Source organism: Melanostigma gelatinosum (genome assembly GCF_949748355.1).
Source record: "Melanostigma gelatinosum genome assembly, chromosome: 18".
Classification (NCBI taxonomy): Eukaryota; Metazoa; Chordata; class Actinopteri; order Perciformes; family Zoarcidae; genus Melanostigma; species Melanostigma gelatinosum.
The window spans coordinates 6800411-6819535 of record NC_136651.1 but is presented as its reverse complement, the minus strand read 5'-3'; positions in this window follow the sequence as shown (position 1 = coordinate 6819535).

Sequence of the window (19125 nt, the reverse complement as noted above, 5' to 3'; positions counted from 1 at the left end):
CAGTTGGCATGGGTTGTTTCCTTTTTTTTAAAAGCTTTCAGGAGAGTCTCAAGTCCCTTGTTTGTCACACAAGATCTCACTCTACAGTGACATCCAGAAGAGAATCCAATAAAAATATACAGTCCAGTGAAACTCACTGCAGCATGGTGTCCTTCTTCTGTCGGCAGAGACTTCTGCCAACCCCATCAGTGAAGTGCTTCTCACCCGCACCAGTGTTCTGGTAGGATATTATTTCAGACTAAGAGGTGAGCTTTTCAGTCCCAATTGTCCGTCTGTTAATATAAAAACGAACTGTTCACAGATGTCGGTGAGATTTGGTGGAAAGTTAAGCCATGGGCTTTTAGGTTACACACAATTTGAATTGCATTTATTCTTCCTCTGCGTATGAATCTGTATTGAAATGGTGCAGATTAGCTGATGGCCACCATGATTTTTCAAAAACATACTTACATTTTACAGCGATGGTTTGTTTAGATAAATCGCGTTGTTGAATTGCCAGATAATAAACACCAGGTGGTATGTGCAGTTTCACAGTGTGTTCCAGAGTTACGGAGTTATGTTTGTACAAATCCACTGTGTTGTACCTCTGCTCAAAGCATGCACCCAGCATGGTTGTTTGTGGGGCAACTGGATCTTCCTGAACTGTTGAATCCATATCTGTAAGTGATATCTTACTTTTCTCAGCACGACATACCCTTTCCAAGTTGATGTAAATACTCTCGCATTAGAGGGCAGATTCCTCTCCCCATGGCTCTCTCTCTCCTGCCGTACTAGGTGGGTTCATTGTCGCGAATCAACTGTGTTGCTGCAGACAACAACATCGTAATGGAAATATAAAACTTGATCTGACATGAGACAAATGTTTCATTCATGCTGGGTAATGCTGTGTGTGTGTGTGTCCACTCATGTATTGTTCTGCAAATCTTCCCTGACTATCTCTGCAAGATAGCCAGATTAAGCAAGCCATTCCTAATGCATCGAGACATCTGCTCGATCAGCTGCTTGTCACACAGAATGAAAGCTCCTTCCTCAGACAGAATGATCATGTCAGCATTAGATGAATGGACCACTTCACCTGTGTGTGCAGGGGTAGCGAGCAAAGCCCAACTGACAAAGACAGGGGACAGCGTGGGCCTTGGGATGCTGGTATTGATAATTGCATTCAGAGCAATGCCAAAAATTAAATGTCAGCCAGTAAGTGAAAACAGCATTTTATATGACATTTCACTAGTGATAAAAAGACGAGTTATCAATACAGCAAGACAAAAAATGGATGGTTCCTTGGCAAGATTATAGACCTTTTATTTATTTTGGTTATTTTTATATCGCCTGCTATCCGCTTGATCTGATGGGTGGTTTATCTTCCATGCTTACCTGCCAGTTGCATCAGTTTCAGCCAGTCCTGCGCACCCTCCTTTGGGTACAGAGCTTATCTTTCAGAGCACGACTCACAGAATTCTGGCTCGGTCAGGTTTTTGGAGATGCCGTGGAGATTGCATTCCCATGGTGATGTGTACTTTTCCACCCAAGTCATTACTTTTAGCACCGTATGGTTCTGTGTCAATCATGGGGTATTTGTATTCATTGCAAAGTTTTGGCCTTAAATCAGATGTTTGAACAAAGTGCATCATGCAGTCAGAAGTGGTTGTGATGTCCTGAAGTTGTACAGGATTGCAATGCGTCATTGCTTCATTATACTGATCATTATTTTAATTTTAATTCAGTGCAATCATTTGTCATTTTAACTGTTTTTCAGTAGATTTAAATCTTTAGCCCATTGTTTTATGTCAATATCAATTGTGCAGATATGCCCACAAGTCTTTAGTAATGAGTAATAAGTTATTTTCAAGATATTTGATAAAGGTGACTTTTATGATATGAATATAAAGACAAACTGATAATCCATTTCAGTGTTCTAAAGTTAAGGGGGCAGTCGTACTTGGTCCGGGCAGAAATAAACAAACCCATGAATTGACCTGTACGTTGGGTAGTCTGGATGAGTTTAAAGTGCTTTTTGGCTAGCTGTTTTCAGGGTCTGATGGCTCCCCGAGCGAAGAGCTAGGGTCAGTCTGCCTTTCATAACAGGCTCCTTTCATCCGCTCTAAGAGCAGTGCTCTCCCGCCGGGACGTACTGACAATTTGGTAATGGAATGGAGAGTTCAGAGCAGCTTCTCCTGAGAGGAATCTGATATTCTCTTTTCAGACACGCAGGGTTGCATGTTTGGAGATACAGCAGATGATATCCAATTTTTTTTAATTCAAATCTCCGAACATATCGGCAACACTGTGAAAACAGCGAGTGATGTTGTGACATTGTACTTGGAATTACGATAATCCATACAATAACCGTATTTGTGGTTGGCAGTATATGAATAACAATGTATTACAACGAAACACAGCAGAACTAGCAAGAGAAGCCGTGCTTGACAACATATGTCACTAAAATTAGAGACCACAGATGGAACAAATACTTGCCTTCAAACTATATTCACGCAGTATCATTTGCCTGTGCCTGGGGATAGGATGATAAGTTGAGCCTGGTGGATTTCCATTGTCAGGATAATTGTGAAAATCCTCACATGAGGGACTTGCAAAAGGCTGTCTAGTTCCATAATGTGACAATGACTATGCTTAAGGATTGGTTAGGTTTAGGTATGAAAACGATCCTGGTTTGGGTTCAAATAAGTACCTTGTTAAAATCACTTCATTGTTTGGGTTGAAATGACAACTGCTATAAGGTTGGGGGAGCTTTGTTGTCGGGGTTACAATAACAATAAAACACACCTGGGAATGTGGGGGAACGATCTTGGAAACCTTGGATATGGAAAATGAGCAGTTGTCTCCTGAGAGCAATGTTTTGTTGCAGCAGCTGCGATCCTCCATCAGTGCCTACACTGGATGCGTTCAGATTAGTGTTGTCACAATACTGGAATTTCTTATTTCGTGCAAAATATCGACATCCAGTACCAAACATCGAGGGCTGGCTGTAGCCAACCTCTCAAATTTTGATGCGATGTCAGTGTATGGGTCCCTCAGGTCTGTTGCTATATTTGTTGTGTTAGCACCTTTCGCAAGCACTTCTCCGTAGCATCGCCAGTAAGATATTTCACTCCTGCTGTTTTCTCTGTCGACCAAAACTGGTCGCCAACGCTTTCCACCCGTGTGTGTGGGCGTGTGTGTGTGTCTGTGTGTGTGTGTGTGTGTGTCAACTTTGTGTTGGATAGAAGAGAGAGTGAGAAAGTGCAGCTGCTACAGGTGTATCGATGGTACGGGGACAATCTTTGACATTGAAACTGTTTCATTGATTCAGAATCAATATATATCGAAACATTTGTATCTCTAACAACCGTAGTTCAGACGCAATAATGCTGTGCACTGATAGTGGTTTCGTCGTGACAAAGTCTATGTAGTTATTCATGTGGAAGTGAAAATATGCTTCGGGTTGCAACTAAAGACCAATGCGGTCTTTTTTCTCTAAATAAACTCTAAACAACCTCGCCCCTTCATACCCTTCAGACCTCCTGCATCCTCCCAACCTCAGATCCGCCGACGGCAACCTCCTTACTGTACTATTATTATTATTATTATTATTATTAGTATTATTATTATTATTATTATTAAATGTAATTGCGAAAGTGGCACAAAACTTGAAAATGTCACCCAGCCTGCTTTGCACAATGGCCTGGAAGGCGGTGCCTTTACATTTTTGTGCTTATTAATGTGTGCTTCCATTACATCATCAACATTATTTATACATCCCTTTTCAAAACAAAATGCAGATTATGTGTTGCATTTGGGAATGAGGTGTAATGTTCTGACTATATTCCTCTACTATAAAAGAGTATTGTGACAATATGCCCCAGACTGGCATTCAGTGTATCACAATAGCAAAAATCAGGCATACCTTTTTCGCTTTGTTGTCAAACTCTAATCACGAGTGGAGACTGGAACACTGCTCACAATGGCAGGGGACAAATGTACCTCTCCAACCACATTTTGCAAACAAAGAACATTTTTATTTTCTTAGAAATTATGGTAGACGAGCCTCTTGTCAAACAGAAATAGATGTGGGAGCTCTGAAAATGCCAGATCTCTTGTTTGCTGAAAGCAAGAGAGTAATCAATTCACTTGTACCGGTTGCTTGGTAACTGAGGTCACGCTTGGAGATTTTCATAGGTTATATATCTCTTCACAATTATGTCCCCGAGCAGTACACTAGCTTCACACACATCACCACAACGCATTTCAGTTTTACAATCTCCCTGCTGAGAACCAGGAGCTGCAAGCGGAACAGCTACGTGAGGCGCACGGCAGGCTCGTATTCTACCTCCAGGCGCTGGCTGTCAACATCTCGACCACAGAATTACAAATGACGGAGCAGCTCCGAGAATCCCGACCGTCAGTTTCTGCACCAGAAGATGGTGGCTTAGGATGTTAGTGAGTACTGTGTTCTAGGAGTCGTGAGTTGAAATCCACTTTGAATATCATGTTTCATATTTCTATTTCCTTTATTGTTGTGTGTGTATGTGTTTCTTTCTTTCTTTCAAACTACCAAACAAAACCAATATCTTAACTGAATGGCAGGGTTTTAAGGGGGTTACCACTTTTATTTGGTTATTCTGTGTAAATCGATGCAATCTTGTACAATATACAATCGGACGACTTTGCTTTGTTATAAACCAGGGATTCCCAAAGTGGGGTGCGCGCACCCCTGGGGGTGCGCGAGCTGCCTCTAGGGGGTGCGCGATAGGAAAAATGTAATGGCGGTGCAGTCCTGTCTCCTAAAAATTACGTTCCCCCAAAACTAAAATGCATTCTCAATTACGTTTTACCACGAACGTATTTTCTCCCTGATTACGTTTGTGTTTGACGTACAAATACGTTTCTCATCAACATATCTTTGCTGTACTCTAGTCTTTATTATTTTTCTGTGATCTGCCTCGCCTCTACCCCGCCACCCACAAGTTATTGACCCGCGGCCTGTTCCGAGGGCTGAAGACCTGACGATCGGGTGCCTCACGGCGGGGACGGCTGGAGACCTCGCGTCCCCGCGCCAACGAGTGAGCGCCGCCACTCGGAACCATGAAACCAAGTCCCGGATTTCACCCGGGGGACATTCTGGAGGTATTGTGACCGGGTGATGTGCCTCGTTGCTGGGGAGGTATGAGCCGAGAGTGGCGGGGTGTTATGGAGGTATATATTACAACTCGGTGTTGTTCCCGTGCGTGGATGAGCGCATTTCTGCCGAAGACAGGCGCGTGTTGTGGTAGTATTCTGACCGCGTAATAGGGAGAAGGAGAGGCGGTGGTGGAGAGGGAAAAATGTTAAAGAGATGGTGGAATGTATGATTGGAGAGAGAGAAGCGAAAAAGTTGGACATGATCCCGGTGTCCAACAACACTGTCGCGCGCATCGATGCTTTGTCCGAAGACATCCTGGCTACATTAGTCGGTCGCGTGAAGAAGAGTGAGTTTTACTCTCTGCAAGTAGACGAGCCTACAGATGTGGCCAATCTGGCCAATCGTCCGTTACCTTCGTAACGTTACGTCCGTTACCTTTTCGAAGGCACGGTGCAGGAAGAGTTTTTGTGTTTTTTATCTTGTAAACAAACGCCACGCGCGAGCAAACTGTTCTCTCATTCGTCCGATTTTTATGCTGCTCTGTTGCTTTTTTTTTTTTAAGGTGCGTGTGTGGGGGGGGGGGGGGGGTTGGGGGTGCGTGAACCCGGTCGGGATGTAGAAGGGGGTGCGTGGCCTAAAAGGTTTGGGAACCGCTGTTATAAACAGTTATAAAGGAGCTCACGTCGTAAGATGTAATAGGGGAACGGCTAGCATCAAGTATGCTGTAGAAGTTCTGGCTCAAATCTCAAAAAAATTGTGTATTCTCAATCCTCCAGACAGACTCTGGAGCTCGACCTGCAGCAAACTGTTTCAGTGTCTGTGCAATTATTACCAGCGAGATGGGAAATAAAAGGTGAAATGCCGAATGAATGAAAAAATGGTGGACAGGCGTAGGCAGCTGAGATGTGCAGCTCTACAGAAAGAGGTGGAGGTGAGAATGTTGGCTACGGATATTTGCATACTGATAAAATAAACAGGATATAATCCATATTTATATTTATTCTGCAGGCAGTTCTGCTTGATTGGGAAGAGTGCAGGAGTGCAAGGTCATGTGTCTCAGACCTTTGGGACATGCCACTAAATTAAATAAGGAGAAAGACGTTCCTGTCCTTGTCCGCTGTCACCACATCTGATAAGATCCACTTACCAAATGCTTTAGATTACAGATGATTTAAGGTAAGGCAGGGGTCATGGTTGAGGTTAAGGCCGGGGTATGCTTGAATCAACCTAGTACGTATGACGTGTTGTCTGACCAAGGTAAAAGTGTTTACAGCCACACAACATCATGCCTACTTTCTCACCTCCTCACACGTGGGCAATCACTTCATCAAGTGCTTGTTAGATTGTTGAAAGGTGTGGGGAGAGGCAGGACTTCCATGTAGCCTCAGAAAAACCTGAATTTCGTTTTTTTCTAACTTATATTTATTCGAGGCAGATATGTTTTGTACTTTTTGTGCAGTCAATATTATTTGCATTTCATAGTAAGTCCTCAAAACATAACTTAACTTGAAATATAATTTTTAAAAGAATACATTGTGTAATACAACATTCTCTGTGTTACCAGCTGTTATACATTACTGAGCTCCAGCATGTCGGCGCCATATGCAGAGAAAAATGGCAGTGGAGTGCAAAAATACAGGCGCACCATCATCTGTTCACAGTATCACCACATTATTAAAACATGAACAGGAAAATTGCCATATGTGCAGTGCACAGATATAGTATGCACATCATTTGAGCATAATTGCTTTTGTTATTCCTGATGACACAAAATGACACATTTTGTATTCATGAAGACAAGCTAGAACATGAATAAATGCAAGAAGTAAAGGCAATTTATTAAAAACAGGGTCTATGGTATGATTACTTTTACAGTTAAATTCTCTGCAATTGATTTATTTGATTTTCCTGATGAGCAGTAATTATTCTTTGCAAACGGGTCTTTTAATCATGTTACTTTAATGTTTATTAATAGGCTTCAAGTAGTACATAAAGTACAGATAACACATCTCCAAGATAATTACAGTGGCTGTCTACAGTAAGCATGCCTTTCCCCCCTACTTCTGTTTTTAATAGAATTTCCCCACGAAATGTTCTCGTGAAGACAGGTGAGAGATGCCACAGTGCTTCCTGTGACCTACAGGGGTTAACATAAATTTGGTATTGGATGTTTCTCACTTGCGACCAGGTCGATGCCGTTCAGAATTTTGTCCCTCAGGATCAAAATATCTTGACTCGTTTAAAATTCTTACAGAGCATCATTTTACCTGAAGTCATTCCATTAGTTATATCTCTCTAGAATATATTTCAACCGAAACTGCCACAATATAAATGATTGCACGTTCACCGTGAGATTACACGTTCACCGTGCGATTACATATCGGTAGAAGTATTCCAGTGCAGTTAGCACGCACGGGAGATAGGAGCTTCACACTCAAGCCAAATCATTGACACAAAACACTTCAGGCAACAGTGAGTCAGAAGATAGATCTGTTCCAAGAGAAGATCACACACGTTGAATAACTGCAAATGTTAGGTTTGCTTGGATAACTAGGCAGTAACATTTACTATAGAAACACATGGATATATATGCTGTGAAGCCTAGATTGGGAGTTGCTGTTTGATCATATCAGTTTCTGAAGCTCTTTGAGTAAAGCTGAGGAGGCATGGGCACAGCTGAAGTGGAACATATAAATCCATCGGCTGAAAAAACCTGTCAATCAAGCAAACGTGTCCCAAAATGCATTCTCTTTAAAGGAGCCGTATTTAACATTCGTTGCCCAAAGCCGCTCTGCACTGCTCTCGTGAGACAGTTACAGATGCCATCCCGACGGACAGCATCGTCCCAGAAGCAAAGCACCATCAGTTAAACACGGTTACCTCACTATCTTCACCTTTTATTATTATCATCGCTAACATGTTTGCCATGTTAGCCATGTTAGCACTGTTAGCTGTGACTTAAAAGGAAATTCTGATTTGTTTCAACCTGATGAATTACGGCGAAGGTGACAAATGCAAAGGTAGCATGAGCCACAACGGCCACGCTTCCAGGAAATTTGAAATATAACGGAATGTCCCCAAATACCTTGTTCATGCATCAAATATTCTCAGAATCAACCCAAGCAGAAATTAGAATAAATGAAATGAACTATTCAAAACCTAACTTCTTGCTTCAAACATGTGTTTACCACAACTGAAGGAACTTCTACATTGGCGTCACATGGGTTAATGCAGTTTTTTACAGAAATAGTATAAAAAATGTATCCATGCTCTACAGGTAGAAGCATTATTACATCACATTACTTGGGACCCACTTCAGCAAATTAGTCGGCAGCAAATCAGCAGCAAGTAGGCCTGTAAAGTAGCTATTCTCTCAGCTCAAAATGATGAAGTGATTGTCATATCTTCCCCCTAAGGAGCAAATCACACCATAACCATGTGCGGCCAATTTCTGCAACATGAGATGGGGCCCCTTGCTGTTACTAACGATGGTGATGTCACAATGAAGATTTCACAACAACATGATTGGAGGCTGAATATGGATGCTTTGTGCAGCTGCAGAGGCAACGTGTCACACAGAAACGTGTCAAAGCAGAGCACAAAGAGGATTTCTACTCCTCTATATCAGGGACATTGGATTCAATATTCTCAAAATAAGTAACATTACAATTTACTCTGTTTGGTGTGACTTGGATGTACAGATGCTGTACATCCAGGAGCCTATGGCATAGTTCTTCACCATCGACAAAGCTACAACAAAGCTCTTCACCAACGTCAGAGTGTAACACTGCACCGCGGCTACTGCTAGCAATACTGAAGGATTTGCGTCGTCTGCAGTCTGTGCACCTGCAAGCTCATTGTGACTCGATGCCAGCTTCTCAGGCAGAGGCGGTTTGGATCTTGAAAACCGTTTCGGACCCTCTCTCTTATACCTCAAAAGATAATTACAATTAAATATTCAAAACTATTTCCGACTCTCAAATCACGGTTACTTTCACTTGTGAAATCCTCCTATGAAACTATTGCGACAGCAACCACAGAGCCTCTCAGGTGCAGTAAAGCATGTGTGTGTGTGTGTGTGTGTGTGTGTGTGTGTGTGTGTGTGTGTGTGTGTGTGAGAGATTCTTGTGGAAATTACCTGGCTTGTCTTCTCACTGGGTCAGCTGGCAGAAAAGAGGAGGGAGAGGAGACCTTTAGTTAGTCCTTATTAACATCCTTATTAGGAGCTCCAGCTGCAGAGTAGACCGTCATATAAAAAGCTACCTGTCCTGTTCTGGAATGCATGAAGAGTTCACCCAGAATGGTGAAGAAGATTCAGGAAAAGAGCTCCATGAATTACCCGTCTGTGAGACAAATGACTTCTCTTGACGCTGCCGTGATGAATCCAGATCCAGACTTGTGCCAAGGCAAGCTGACGTGTCTCGTCAAAAGGTTTCTCGAAGACAAGCAGTTGGCAGGAGGTGTTGCTGCCGGTACATAATTATTACAACAAAATATGTATGACTCTGTCCTGACAGAGGAAACGTTTAGGCATACAACTGATAAACAAAACACAAGTACATTTCATTAGATGATTGATTTTATTATTTGTATTTATGCATCTGTATTCATACCTTTCAGACTTTTTCAATTCTTTTTTTCTTTTGGTGATCTGATCATCCAGCAGTTTTAACTTTTCCTGTCGCAGGAGGTGAGGAAGAACAAGTTCCTGTCCTTCAAGCCCGCGGAGAAGAGGCTGGTCTTGTTTCTTCATCATTTCCTCAGCTAGCCCGATTCAGAGCTCTGGGCTTTCCTACGAAAGCTTCTCCTCCTATTTCATGACCAGGCTACAGTGGCGAAAGGGGGGTTCTTCATCAACAAAGAAGTTGAGATCTATAATATCCAGGAGCACACCATCATTGCACAGAGAATTGTGAGCGATTATGTGTTGCTACATGGAGGGTTTCCAAGGGCCCCCTTACACCGGAGCTCCTTACCTCTGCAGCAGCCTGCTTGTGCTCCGTGTGTGTGGGTGGGGCTAATCAATACTAAGATCTTTCATTTGTTAGCACCGGGGCCCGTTTAATACTTGGTTTCAGAACGCAGTCCTACCTTCAGATAACGTAAAGCGCAAATGGCTCTCGCTAGAGCCAGCATCCGTTCTGGGGCGGTGCAAGATGGCGGACTCCGTGGAAGAAGACCTGCTCTCCAGGAAGATATATATGGCTTTTTCTAAGCTAAGGAAAACTTAACAATTCTTAGTTTTGGGTGTTTATACACTGATTAAACAATAGTTATGAATATCATAGTCAATATCTGCCCAAAGAATACACCTAAATGTTACACTGTTCCTTTTAATGCGACAAATGAGCATATTTTTCCATTTATAAGATACACACATTACAGTCATTTTTTTCACAAGGCTATTGTGTATTGAATATGAAGTATTATATTATACTTCATTATAATAAAATTTAATAAATTCAAGTACTAAATAATTATTTTCTAGGACTTCAAATCCATACTTATTTTCCATTAAGTCCTTCATACTTTTGTCATTAGATTCTAAGTGGTTATTAAAAAGGTCTTAACTAGTCTCAACTATTAATTGGGGAACCCTGGGGATTGCCTGATTAGACAATAAAGCAGAACTGTGAAAACTGTAATACCGTGAACTCGTTGTCACAAGTCTACCACTCATTACTTCTGTCAGTAGTTCTCTCACTGCTACACCGCCTACAGTTTGTTCCTGACATTTCCTCTTTCGCTCCCTTCTTCCTTGCCTGGAAATACTGTGACACATGTCTGGATCCTATTGCCAGGAGCTAATTGCATCATGTCGTCACAGGCATAAATCCACCTAAAGTGTGATTTAAAAAAAATAATAATGTTCTTGAAGAAATGAGCCCTGCTACCGAACCAGTTTGAAAACACAATAAGCAACAATCATGAACAGTTAAAGCTTGTACGGTGCAATATAAATCTACCATCTCTGCTATCTCCAGGTCATGGCTTTGTTATGAGGCGGACAATGCAGGTCTTATGTACAGAGCCCAGGTAGTACGCTACACTGGGGATGTGAAGCTGCTGCAGGTATAGTGAGTTAAAGACAAACTATACTATGTCTCTCTGTCATACACTGCAGCATCTTAGAAACATCCACGAAACACTCGTCAACTCCTTTGTGTCTGCGGGGCCCAGCTGGCCTTCTCCACTTTCTGCACCACAGCAATAGTCCTTCAAAGTCGTCCACAGGTGCTGGTTAGCAGAGGAAACTCCCTTTGGGAAGTTGGAATAAAGAATCAAGGTTTGTCTCAATCAGAGTGACTTCCACCTTACCTTTTCTCTCTTTGTCTGTGAAAGAAAAGCCTCTCAACCCTGACCTAAAACGAAACAGCAGAAACCTTAGAGAGATTACAGTATGCAGGATGAACGTCCTCATAGAATATAGAGGCCAACAACTATTCCACCACACAAAAAAGGGAGAAACACTGGAGTACATTGCACAAACCCTTTGTTCAAGAAGTACTACCCTGAGCCTTCCACTTAGCACTTATTGTATTCATATTAGTTTGTTTACTGTACTTTTGCTCTGGTTTATGCTCTTAGATGCTTTCTGAATAAAAAGCACTTACGACTTCTGGTGACTATTAGTTCTCTTGAATACCTATGTTGAATACACTTGTAAGTCGCTTTGGATAAAAGCGTCTGCTAAATGACTGTAATGTAATGTAATGCGAAGCTATGAAAAATATGTGATGCATGTCTAGTAGAGGTGTGGAACTTTCTCCATTCTAAGATGCACCGCGATGCTGTTTGTATTGTCGCACACATCTCTGCACACCCCAATTCATATCCTTTCTTTATCTAATATGGCAAATATATTTTGAACTTGACAGTAAAGGCTGCTGTCACAGTTGTTTTACCAAACCATTGTTCCAGGCATATTGTAAAAACATATTTACTGTAGGTGCTTGGCCCTGATGCTTATTTGTTGAAACAAATCCCAGAGCGCGCTAAATGCTGTCAATGGTGCTGAGCTGTGGAGGTATATCACCGCACTAACTATGTGGGCCACAGAGACGATAGTCACCAATGAGGGAATGTTGGGTTTGTGTTCGGTTATGTACCAATAAAACTGTGTGTGGTGGAGGATGTTTGTGCGTTTTGCAGCAGGGCACAGCATGGCCATATTCTGTTAATGGCAGGGACCGTTACCATGGGAGTCTGCAGCAGAATGTTAAAATGACTTGAGCTGTTGAAGGTGAAAGAGGAGCCACACCCACTGACTTCATGGCTTCCTCCAGAGATACTCAAGTTTTTATCCCCAGCGATCATAAAGTGGGCTTATAGAGCCGTGGCTCCCAAAACAAATACTCCGGAGTTTCTTCCCTCCTTTTTCATTTTCAATTTCAATTGCCATCTGCCACAAATTTATATGACTTGATTTCATATTTACTTATATTTGATCTCTAATTTGCACTGTTTTGTGTCTCTTGTTGTTTTTTGAGTAATTGTGTCTGTCTGTGCGTGTGGATTCTAGACCGTGCCAAAGATTGGAATGGCTCCCCTGTAGGGATACACCTGTTCACATTTTCCTTTTTTTCCCGGAAGAGTTCATGAAATTACGTGGTGCCTTCCAGTCAGTGTGAGACCAAGATTGAGCACAGCCTACACCCTCCTGCTGTCCTCCCTGTCAATCTTATTGGTTATTGCTACAAATTGGTCACCCCGAAGGCCAAATCCAGGTTCTAACACACACGTTTTCCCCACAAGAAGACTGACAAACAAACCTTATAAAAACATCTCCCCGAGGTTCAAGAGGAAGACAACATGGCACTTTTATCACATGTATTTTGGGCTGTATATATAGAGAGGAAACTCTAGAGGGAATAATGATGCCTTTCTGATGTTTCAAATCATGGCAGAGTTGGAGTGAAAGGGTGAAAGCATGGCCTACCTGTAAATTCAGTATCTAGGTAGTTCAGGATGCAGTGCAGTCCCTCGACGCTAATTAATCGGTGATCTTAAGACAACAAAAAAAGAAATGAAGACAAGTTTAGTATTTTATGGTGGGCTGTCCCGAAAACCATTTATGGGGATTGGAAGCCTTTTCTCTCTCAATCTCCTTTGCGTTACTTGTAATAATTAATGTTGACGCATAATGAGAGATCAAATATCCCGAATAAACCGAAGCGAGAGGTGCGCCATATGTACGTTCACAAATTAATCGTTTCGCATATGATTAAAAGGACATAATCATACCTATTTGATTTTTCTTCGATACTTTTTTCTCCCTACATAATCACAACACACACATCCACGGCAGATATTAGTTAGTATCCAGTCATGCTACCTTGGAGCGGTGTAGTATTCCAGCAGGCCTCTGTACATCTCATCATCATATCTGTCTTTATTTATGCACTAATTACATTTTGATGCAGTGGCCCCAGCTGTTACTCGTCCATACCATTTAGTTCAATAAAAATCTCACACTTAAGGCTGTTAATATAGCGTGAGCACCTGCCAAAACTGAAAGGCTCGGTCAGCTGCATGCACATTTGCTTGTCTAATTAGTTTTGTTTTGCCTTTCCACTTCATCTTACTTACTTATCTTCATGTATTAAACGTTTTATACATAAAGAGATGCACAGGAATATAGAGTCAGGGCCGTAAGTATTTAGACTGTGACACTTTCTAATTTTGCCTCTTTACACAACTCCAATGCATCTGAAATGAAACAGTCAAAGGGTATTTGTACACTTGAATAAACAACAATCAAATGCAGAGAGAGTTATTTACCAATATGTTAGGGAGAAGTTAGTTATACAGTCTTACAGTTACAACCGGCCCTTTGAGGGCGACTGTGATGCTGATGTGGCCCAGAGTGAAAATGAGTTTGACACCCTTGCTTTAGATGCTTTGCCAGGCCTTCATTGTAGCCTCCTCCAGTTTCTGCCTGTTTGCGGGTCTTTCTCTCATCAGTTTTATCTTAGGTAAGTGAAAAGCCTGCTCAATTGGGTTAAGATCAGGTGACTGACTTGGCCAATTGAAAAATATGCCATTCCTTTGCCTTGAGAAGCTCTTGGGTTGTGTTCACAGTATATTTTCGGTCATTATCCTTCTGCGCCGTTAAACTCCGTCCAATCAGTTTTGTAGCATTATGCTGAATCTGAGCAGATAGTATAGCCTTAAACATCTCAGAATTCATCTTACTTCTATCAGCTGTGACATCGTCAATGAACACCAGTGACCCAGTTCCATTGGCAGCCATACAGTAACACTGCCTCCACCATGTTTGACAGAAGATGTGGTTTGATTCGGATACCTTTTCTTCTCCACACCTTTCACTTCCCATGATTCTGGTACAAGTTAATCTTGGTTAAATCTGTCCAAAGAATCTTTTTCCAAAACTGGTGAGGCCTTTTTCAGATGTTTTCAGGCAAGGTCTAATCGGCCTTCCTGTTCTTCAGCGTTACCAGTGGTTTGCACCTTGTTGTAAACCCTCTGTATTTAGATTCATGAAGTTGACTTTGACAAGAGCACGCCTACCTCCTCCAGAGTGTTCTTGACTTTGATCGATTTTATGAAGGGGTTTTTTCCTTCGCCAAGGAAAGAATTCTGCAATCATCCACTTTAGATGTCTTCTGGGCCTTTTGGTGTTTGTGAGCTTGCCAGTGCATTCCTTCTTTTTAAGAATGTACCAAACTGTTGATTTGGCAAATCCCAATGTTTCTGCTATCTGCCAGATAGGTTTGTTCATTTTTTTCAGCCTATATGGCGACGCATATGTTGCAATATACACAGGTGGCCACAACATGGCCTCAATATAGGCAGTAATTGCTATTTTACGCATGGGCATGCTGAGATCAATAAATGCGATCACTCTTCTAACTAATGTCTTACAGTCTCGCTACTGTTGGCTGTCACATTTATATTTTGTTGCCTTTGCAAATGCCCTGATGATTGAGGGCACCGTGGCAGGAGTTTTGGTCCAGCTGCTCTTTATAGATTTCTTCAGGTTGGATGGTGAATTTTAAGATGGGAGCGGAGATTCGTCATGTTTCCATCATTAGTCTTGACTTGTTTATTGCCGAGTTTACAAATCACTTCACATTTTGTGGATCTTCATTTTAATTTATTTTAAAACCAAACAATCTCTCTCTCTCTCTCTCTCTCTCGAACACACTAACTTTTCTTTCATCTCATACAACATTGTGTTGAAGCATAGAGAAAGCAAGAGAAAAAGGGAGAGAGAGAGAGAGACTGAATATAGAGCAAAATTCATAACAGGTGTTGCATAATTGAATGATTCTTTTATCGCGGACACATGAGGACCACTATCGTGGAGAACCAGTATTGTGTTCTCCGTAATCGTATCATATCGCCCAAGCTCAGTACCAACCAAAACCTGAAAAGAATTGGTATCCAGGGAAATGCTGTGATTGCCTATGAGTCATCTCCAGGCCTGGTTTTGCTCGTTTTGCTGGGACATTTAAATATCCATGTCCTGCAACTGTAGTGGCTGTATTGGAATAAGCTTTGGCAATCCTTTGCTCTTCATGTCCACATGGCAAAGTGTCCTTGGGCAAGAAACTAAACCCCAAATTGCTCCCGATGGTCAGGCCAGTACTTTGCATGGCAGCTCATTGCCATCTGTGTGTGTGTGAGAGAGTGAATGAACGGGTGAATGACAGGAAAATTGTAAAGCACTACAGATAAAGCAGCCATTTTTATAATGCAGCCATTTAAGTTAATTAAGTAGTGTAGATACTAACTGGGAGCTGGCTGTCCTGCTCTTTCTGTGCTGTTTAGATGTGTGAAGTTGACCTATCAACTTAACCTTTTCAACCTGCGGCGTTAACTAGCTGTTTTGCAATCAACACAGTGAATGCAAACATGCGGAATGCAGGAAAATGCATCTTAATTAAGGTTCACTGTGCTTCTGGCTTTTGGGGCTACGATCTTAATGTCTGCTGCAAATCTTTTTCAAAACCCCAGTACTGCTGTTTTCTGTAAATTTGCATAGTAGATATAGTGGAGCAATACTTTTTTTTCAACACAAGAACAATATAAATCTCATCTCAAACGTATCTTTTCACCTCTGAGAGTTCTTCTAGATTGACGGTATTCTTCCTCATTGCATTATCCTAGCGTAACCTAAATGTGCAGAGAATGCATGCGCATATTACATGTATTTCCTGTGTAAAAGTATGCCATACAACACAAGTATCCTGGGAAAACGGGTCACCTCTGCAAGGGGCCGGAGCACGAAGGCGTCTTTAATGCCAATGTGTTAATGCAAGCATGGAGCGCAGGAAATGTAGATGAGGAAGCACATACATTTTTAATGACTGAGATTATCGTCTGATGTGACACTGGCAGATTAACCTAGTATCTAAATGTGATGCTACACCCCAACAGGAGACTTTTCAATTCTTTGGCACATGAAGCAATTCATTTAAGTCTTAGCTAATTAAAGAGTTTTATCTTTGTGACATAATGTCCATCTCCTTCTTGGTAAAGGGCAGGAGGACTGATTTGTCTCATTAAATCTATAGTTTGTAATGCTGCAGAAATCCTCAATGATAGAGTTGATGTGAAATATTGAAGAGTGAATCAAATATATCAGGAAAAAGAAAAAAAATGCTCTTCCTGTATTTCACGAGTACATTTTCATTTGCTTCATCATTTTCACATTTTCATCTGCAAAGATGGAAAATATGAATGTTTCAACACTTAATGAATACCATTTTCTCTCTAGAGGGGGAATACAAAGTACATTCCTCATACTACCAGAACTTGACAGTCAGAGCCTTTTTAATTAAGGAGCACTGTATCCTTTTCAAAGTATTTAACAGGTATGCGAATATCTCTCTTGAGAGCTAATGTTAACACTATCAAAAGCAGTGAAACCCCCCCAACATTCACAACTTCACTCACCCATGGGTCTCAGCTGCATGGGTCTCACATGCCTCTTTCACATGCATTGAGTCATTCACTAATTTCCAAAGCTCATTTCTTTTTTGGAGGAAATCTCACATTTCACCCTTTATGACTCCTGTCAAGAACGTTAATTTGGATTTTGCATGTTGGTGTCTTCTTGGTGTCTGTGTGGGCGATCTGGTTTCCTCCCTCCGTGAAAAGATGTCTGTCTCTAAATGGCACAGGGGAGTGGAGGTCAGTGTTTGTCTGTTGATGTGTGTTAGCCCTGTAATAGAGTAACTTGTTGCCTGGAACATGCTGGTATATGCAGTTCAGAAAATGGAAGCAGTGCAAGAAAAATGTATATGAAATTAGTCAAGAAAATCGCTGATAGTTGATGCAGTATGATCAAATACTGTATTTGTTATTTGTTCTGAACACAAACAAACTTTAATTTTCTTTGGTCTTTTTTTCATTTCCTTTGTCTTAAAAAGCAGTTTGAAACCTGCACTGATTCAATCTGTGGTGTTTGTACATCTACTGCAGAAAGATGTAGTAGCTAATTGAACACCATAAAAAAAGTCTCTCCACTTATCGCCTCAATAGAATCTACCAGTCTGGTAAATACTCTTGCCAACATGAAAGCATGAGCACCCTCCTCCCTGCTGTGTGGTCACATCTACAGCTGAACAGAGTGACTAGCCATGCTGGACAAAGCCCCAGATTTGTCAAAGACTAGCCTATGTACGCGATTGCTTTTTCTGTTGCCCAGCAACTGACCCTGTCTAATCGTGTATATGCCACACCAGATGCGGGATTTCCAGAAGGACCAAGTGAACAAGACTTTCCATGTCTTTCGGCTCAGAGAGAGCTGACGAACGTTTGCTCAACTAAGAAATTAAAATCAACAATATCTTCACTTACTGGACCTCTTATTTATTGATATTCCACATAGCAATCCTAAATTAGATGAAGAAAGAACCAGTTTGAGACCATTCTTATTTACATGTATTTGATCCTCAGAAGCAGCAATTCTTCCAGGCGTTCACAAAGAAAACATCAAAACAAATCAAAAACAACATTTTAGCTCCAATGAAATGAAAATAACAAAAAGGAAGAATCTGTTTTTAACAAGTGCTGAATTCAGCATGCATACCAATGCACAATGCTGTCCATCAGCAAACAAGAGCTCGTTGCAGAAAACATATACCGGCATGAAGCCAGATTTGTCACAACTAAACATGTCAAACGACTGACGTGCTGGCAGAAAGAAAGTCTCAATCATGTCAACACTGACCCACCCTTACCCAAGGTACAACTGGGTCGTGAAACATGGAGTGAACAAATCCAGATATAATTCCCACAGTAGCCGACTATAATGCATCATGTCAATATTTCACCAGCTGCCAAACCAACTCTGTGTGGTCACTAGAGGTGCAATTTCTGAGCTGCCTTTTTGCAGAATCTGTATTATGGAGAATGCTAGCTATTGCAAATTTATAATGGCTCAATGCAAATCTGTTTTCTACGTCAAATACATTGTGATTTGTGTAATGGCTACGCAGTATTTCCTGTTTTGTCAGGACACATTACTCATCAGTCCAGACGGAGTTTATTCCATGGAGAGGATTACACAGACAAACTAGTGGAAATGCAAAAAAAAAAAAAAAAGGTAAAGTTTATTCTCCACATTTATGTGGTTGATAGTGAAAGCACTCCGAAGACATGTTTGGTCCACTTTCGCCGGGATTAATTGTCTGAATTAAACATACAGGCATTCCAGCTGAGAAAAGCACCTGGTAAGCTTGGAGGAAAACATCTCATAAGCCTGTGTGCTGCTGGGATAAACAGGTAAAAGCCATTCAGAGACACGCTCCAAACACAGCATCAGAGGCCTATCGGAAATAGTCCAGCTGAACAGGAGAGGATTCTGCCACCGAGCCAAGTACTCTGTAGAGAATAGGGGTGGTATGAATAGCTTGGAAACTTCCCTAATCTCCCCGTTAGAATTCCAATCCAGTGAAGAGGAGGCATAGTGCTCATTCCTAGGCGGATGTGCACTGTGATCTCACAGCTATTGTTTGGTGCAGACATATGTACCT